A 6,506-nucleotide genomic window follows, 5' to 3' on the forward strand; every position below is an offset into this window, starting at 1 on the left:
ACACTTTACAAAAATCAACAAAGGCTACAAAGAACGTCTGCTGATATTTGCGCTTACGCTCGATGAAAGCCCTTAGTGTCAGGATGTGGTGGATGGTAGACTTCATAGGCGAAAAACCAGACCGTTCCAGTTACTGGTAGGCGAACAAGAAATCACAGATCCTGTTAAGGATGACCCTAGCAAAGACCGTACCCGGCACTGAGAGCAGTGTTATCCCCCTGTAGTTGCTCTAATCCAGGCGACCACCCTTCCCTTCCAGGTAGGGAGAACAAGTCCTGTTTTCCAGTCAGTTTGCTTCCATTTGTTTCCCAAATGGAAGCAAAAATTGCCCACAATGCCAGAAGGACAGCCTTACCACCAGCCTGGAGAAGTTCATCCCAGATACCACAGATCCCTGCGGCCTTCCCTACCCCCAGCTCTTGCAATCTCAGTGAAACTGGGTGGTTCACAGCTGATTGGAGGATCAGCCTCAAAACCCAGAGATTTCCAACGCCCAAGCTGGAGGATCAGATGCAAGTCTCCGAGGAACAGATTCAGATGTACATAATGCTTTGATTCCTCTGTATGCAGGATGTGGGTCACTAGACCACAGATGGTGTGTCACCTGCTCACAGATTCATCTAAACATTACCTCATTATCTGCCCTCAGAACCCTCACAGCCGTCCTCCTCAGTTCCCGGTACAGACTGGAGTTGCCACCAAGTCGTGCGCTGCGACTCCTCACGATAATATCCAGGGTGCCCTGCGAGATGAAACACCTCCTTCTCAGAACACCGGCAACACCAACATAACCCTCGGCAACCTTCAGGGTCTTATAACTGAAGGTCTCCCACACCACATTGGAGTTGGCAGTCACACCCAAGTCTGAAAGTCTCTCACATAAATTGTATCCAAACTCATCAAAAACAGCTTGATCTTGGAGCCTGGCCAAGTCCAGCCTCATTCACCTAGTAGGTGGTAGCCTACTGGATCTAAGCTGAATATTCAGAGCAGCAACACCAAGTCTGTGGTCAGAATTCACAAACTGGGCACTTCTGTAGACCCTGCAGTTCTGCAGGAGCCTCCAAAGTCTGCCCATGAGGACATGATCGATCTCCTTCGCTGCACCATCAGTACTGGAGTACCAAGTCCAACGATGCGGCTCAGGGAGCCACTCTCACCCTGGTCGCCAGACCAATGGGGATCGAAACAATCCTCCTAGCCAACCCTGTCAGTGCCAGTGGTCGCATTTAAGTCACCCACCAGAGGAGTGTCACCTCGTAGGCACCCATCAACCACCGAGCAAAGTTGCGAGTAAAAGGTCTCCCTCAATGAGACATCACTCACTACAGTCAGAGCATATACTGAGACAACAGACAAGACACCCAAGGAGTCTTATAATACACTCGTTCAAGAAGTGTAACCGTATTTACTGTGCACATAATTTTTTTGGATTATTTTAATTAAGTGTATGTCACTGATTTATGTTATATTATTATTATGCTTTGCAGTAATTTTATTGAGGTTAATGTATATTTATTTTACATTACAATGTTATGTTGAATGATCAGATTTAATATTAATTTATTTTATTTTATTTATAATCAGTTACAGCACTTTATTATTTTGGTTATATTTACATGTGTTACATTTAGGTTCAGTATGTTCCCTTGGTTAACCGTATTATTAGTTCCTATCTGCCCTGGTACACAGGGGGACGGGTTTAGAGGGGAACGGTGGAGAGCGGCTGGAAAAAGAAGTTGGAAAGTGCTGTTTTGCCGTGTTGGTGATTATTAAACACAATCATTGAAGAAACTGTAGCCAGATCAAGCTGTTGTGAGGTGTTTTATGGTGGCTGGAGTGCCAATCTCTCCACTAACCCCCAAATATTTTTCCCTCCAAGTTGGAGGACCACTTGCAGGGCCGGATGCAGTTTAACATCATACCCAGGACCGTCATACCCATTTCTAATGTATGTGATTAATATTCAGCAACTTTTTCTTAAATTCTTTAGGGTGATTCCTTTAAATAAATGCTGCTTATAACTATTAAGTGGAATCATTTTGAGCCTGAAAAATCTAAATTGTGCAGCACCAAGAAACTGCCTTTCTTACCCTGGGCTTCATCCAACTAGTTAGCTATAATCCAATAGTCAGCCATCACTAGCTTATGGGCTGGGTGTTCTATATTGATTTGAGATTCAGCCCTGAAACCTCAGATGGCAGGTCCACTTTATCCCAAAACAGACGTTCCTCCTTCAATCGGGTTCTCTCATCCAGTATGGCTTTAGTGCTGTCCATTGCATGAGCTGCTGATAGGCTATTTGGTGAACCTCTATCCAATGACTTTATAATGTCTAGGGTTTGGAGATGCTGACTCAACCTGTGGTACAGCAGAGGTTACTGAGTGATGCATAATGTTCCCAACAATTTTCCACTGCAGATATGGTGGCAATGGAGGCAGCTCTGGCTTTGTACATTTCCCCAGAATACATGATTGTATTGCAACCTATGCAATCATATCCTTTGCTAAAGTGACACAGTGTAAAGTCAGTAATGGGAAAATGAAAAATCAAGCCGTTTGGCCAACTCATCAAAGTTATAGCCAAACTGCAGAGTGGGAAGAGATTATGCTACTTGGGATTAGAGACATTATTCAGCCTCACTGGCAGTAGCGTAGCGTGCCAGTCAAGGTGGGGGATGGGGTCCCTTGGAGTCCTAAGGTCTCATGAATGGAGTGAGTTACTGGCTTTTATGGCTTAGAATCCTGGACCTGTACAGAATGTTTGTGAATGTGTCTCAGCATCATGCTTCTTCTAATCCATCAGCTTGAACTGTGTCTGGATCTCACAGTTATCCCTGGAGCAATGACAGGGCAGCACTTAAGTCTACAGGAAGAAATTACCTGGAACGCTACACTTAGGACAAGGTCAGAAAAGGTGAGTTGTGTATTATGTCCTACTGAGTAAGATAGGATTAAAGTATAGATCAGGGAGATTTCCTTGGTCTTTCAAATCAGCTTCTTTCTTAAGCAGTGGTGGCAACTTTAAAACCAGCCAAACCCCCGGATTCCACATAGCCAGCGATTCTGAAGCAGATTTCTTTTTCCTTCTTCCCCTGCTTCTCTGTTAGCTCTACGGAGGCGGCCAAGGAACTCTCCGCTGTGGTTTTCAGAGAGCAAAGACTTACCGGGAAGCAGAGACAGAAATGTGGGGTGCTATGTGCTTTCTGAAGCGCTATTCAGCCAGCGAGGAAGTCATTTGGCCATGTGGTGACCATCTCCCATGAATTGTGTTGTAGGACTGCAGTAACCTTAAGACAGGGTTCCCAGCCATTCCACAAACTTACCGGCCATGTTTAACCAATGCTGTGGTCAAAAGTGTCCATGAGTAAATACACTTAAAATTATGGATATATCTGGTCTTATTTATGCCAGTGACTGTGAATAAAACACAAAACTGTGGTTTGAGGGCAAAACCCTGCTAGAAGAACAGAGAAAATAAAAAAGGCTTTTTGTTGGAGTGGCACAGTGGTGCAGTTTGCATGTTCACTCCATGTCGTCATGGGATTTTTTTGTTTCTGGGTATTCAGGTTTCCCCACAGCCCAAAAACATGCTAAGGTGAATTACAGTTACCAAATAGTCTGTGTGTGTGAATGTGTGCCTTTGATGTCCTGTCCTGGATTTTTCCCTGCGTTACTCCTGTGGCATCTGGGATAGGCTCTGAACCCAAATGACACTGCAAGTAAGAGTTGAAGGGCCTCCATATATTCCTATCTAAATTTCCTGGAAGTCTTTTCAGCATGCTGCCTACATTTCCCATAGTGCTTTTTGGGTAGATGCTTGTTGCTGTTGTTATATAGGACTTGCTGTCACAGCACCCTGCAGAATTCTGGGATAAATGGTTTGTCATTGTGAATATGTAAAAATATGCAAAGTGAATTCTAAAATGTTATGGTGCAAATATAGACATAAAATGAAATTAAACAAATTTTTTTCCTAGCTGTAACCCTGTACTACACAAGCGGTTAACAAACTTATGTATGTCTTGTAGCTGAAATTCATATATGCAATTTTTTCTGTGAGCATTGTGTTCATTTTGAGACATTTACCGCTAACATCAAAGTGCATCAGCAGCGAAAAAGGAACCAAAAAAGCTGAAAGCCAGGAGGCTGGAGGGAGTAAATGGCAGGAGCACTCATCTTTACACACAGGGTAATCAACCTGAGATTCTTTATTAAAAATTTTAATGGTCTCTTTGGGTAATAATAAGTCTGGACATACCAGCAACTGTTAAATATTGATTGAACAAGAGTTTGCTAAGTTTATTTACAAAAGACATCTTGTGTATTCATATAAGTCTCCCACGCTACCTCAGACGCCCCGCAGTGCTGCCAGTAAAAGACCTTTGTGTTGCTGTGATCCTCTGTCCAGTTCACTGATGGATAATATGCAGAATACCAGAATAATGTTTTTCCTTCTCTTCTCTTTTAACTCCAAGAAAAACAAAGAAAAAACAGCCAAGTCTTAAAAAGACCTTGTATTGACTGTGTAACTCTCTAAGGAGGATATTTAGCAAATAGGAAAATATGTACATCGAGGTCTACAAAAGTTGCATAATTTGCAAAGTTGTCTAATTTTTAATCAAATTTAGAATGCATTTTCCACATTAGGCTTCACAGTTGTTCAGCTGTCTTTATATGTCTTGAATCTTTGTTTATAAGGATGGTGGAGCTCTGGATTTTATTGGCCAGAGACCCTTGTCTTCATAGGGGCAGATAGGATGTCCAAAAGGTAGAATGATAATTCTGAGGATGTTTATCATATCCTGCTGTGGTCTTTCTGTAACCGAGCTCTATTTACAATTTCAGAATTTCATGATCAGTGGTCGTTGTTGACGCACCACAGCACACAACAATGAAATGTGTCCTCTGCATTTAACCCATATGTGACATAGCAGGGGGCAGGGCTTGGGGAGGCAGTACTTTGCTCAGGGCACCTCAGTGGTGCCTTGCTGATCAGGGATTCAAACCAGCAATCTTTCAAATGCAAGTGCTCTTCCCTAACCATTAAGCCACCACTACCCACAACAACAGCTGCTTGTATAAATATGTCAATTGTTGCAATGAAAAAACCAATGGAAATGGCTGTGTCTCCAACCCCCAGTTTATGATTATATAATTTGATCCCTGAAAGTGGCTCAGACAGTGAGAATACATAAATGGGATATGATACTATAATTATATCTCATGGGAAATCGCAAACCATTCCATGCCCAAAGAAATATACCAAAAACTAGATCAAAACACACACAACCGTTAAGATTGTTAAAACTCTACTTTTTAAACAGTGTCCGTCTCATAAATTGTTAGGTAAGTCAATAAAAAAATTGTACATATGGGGGTTTGTCCTAATATTAGTAATATGGATTATGGGTTTGATGTTTAGAAATAATATCCATATCGATGTAATTTGTGTACATGGAATTTAATAACATAAGCAAAACATAGTGAGGTCAGATGGATATGATGAGATTATGCAGGAGGATTCAGTTTAAAGCAGCAGATGTACAAAAAACAGAAAAAGGCAAAAAGCCTGATTTTCAACTAGCTTTGTACAGAAAATTGAAAGAGCAGTTGGAGAAGCTAATTTTTCAATTGTATTACATTAGTCCCACAGTAGTTCCCTCACAATATCAATGTGTTAATGACACAGAACCATACCATACATACCAGTGTGCCATTAGAGTACTAAGTACAGTATACAGTATACCCTAAACCCACGTACATGTTCATACCCGTTACCATATACAGTATACAGCATACAGTATACCCTAAACCCATGTAAATGTTCATACCCGTTATCACATACAGTATACAGCATACAGTATACCCTAAACCCACGTACATGTTCATACCCGTTACCATATACAGTATACAGCATACAGTATACCCTAAACCCATGTAAATGTTCATACCCGTTACCACATACAGTATACAGCATACAGTATACCCTAAACCCAGGTATATGTTCATACCCGTTACCACATACAGTATACAGCATACAGTATACCCTAAACCCATGTAAATGTTCATACCCGTTACCACATACAGTATACAGCATACAGTATACCCTAAACCCAGGTATATGTTCATACCCGTTACCACATACAGTATACAACATACAGTATACCCTAAACCCAGGTATATGTTCATACCCGTTACCACATACAGTATACAACATACAGTATACCCTAAACCCAGGTATATGTTCATACCCGTTACCACATACAGTATACAGCATACAGTATACCCTAAACCCATGTAAATGTTCATACCCGTTACCACATACAGTATACAGCATACAGTATACCCTAAACCCAGGTATATGTTCATACCCGTTACCACATACAGTATACAACATACAGTATACCCTAAACCCAGGTATATGTTCATACCCGTTACCACATACAGTATACAACATACAGTATACCCTAAACCCAGGTATATGTTCATACCCGTTACCACAT

The 6,506-nt window shown here is 41.6% G+C and overlaps 1 long non-coding RNA gene across 1 annotated transcript; it reads left to right on the top strand.

Annotated features, from left to right (window-relative positions):
• The first annotated feature begins 1,911 nt into the window (after window positions 1-1,911).
• LOC111837702 (uncharacterized) lies at window positions 1,912-3,130 on the top strand. Its single transcript, XR_002836719.1, has 3 exons — window positions 1,912-1,951; window positions 2,832-2,917; window positions 3,111-3,130. It is a non-coding gene; the product is annotated as an uncharacterized lncRNA (long non-coding RNA).
• The last annotated feature ends 3,376 nt before the right edge of the window (window positions 3,131-6,506 follow it).

Source organism: Paramormyrops kingsleyae, chromosome 12 (assembly GCF_048594095.1).
Source record: "Paramormyrops kingsleyae isolate MSU_618 chromosome 12, PKINGS_0.4, whole genome shotgun sequence".
Taxonomy (NCBI): Eukaryota; Metazoa; Chordata; class Actinopteri; order Osteoglossiformes; family Mormyridae; genus Paramormyrops; species Paramormyrops kingsleyae.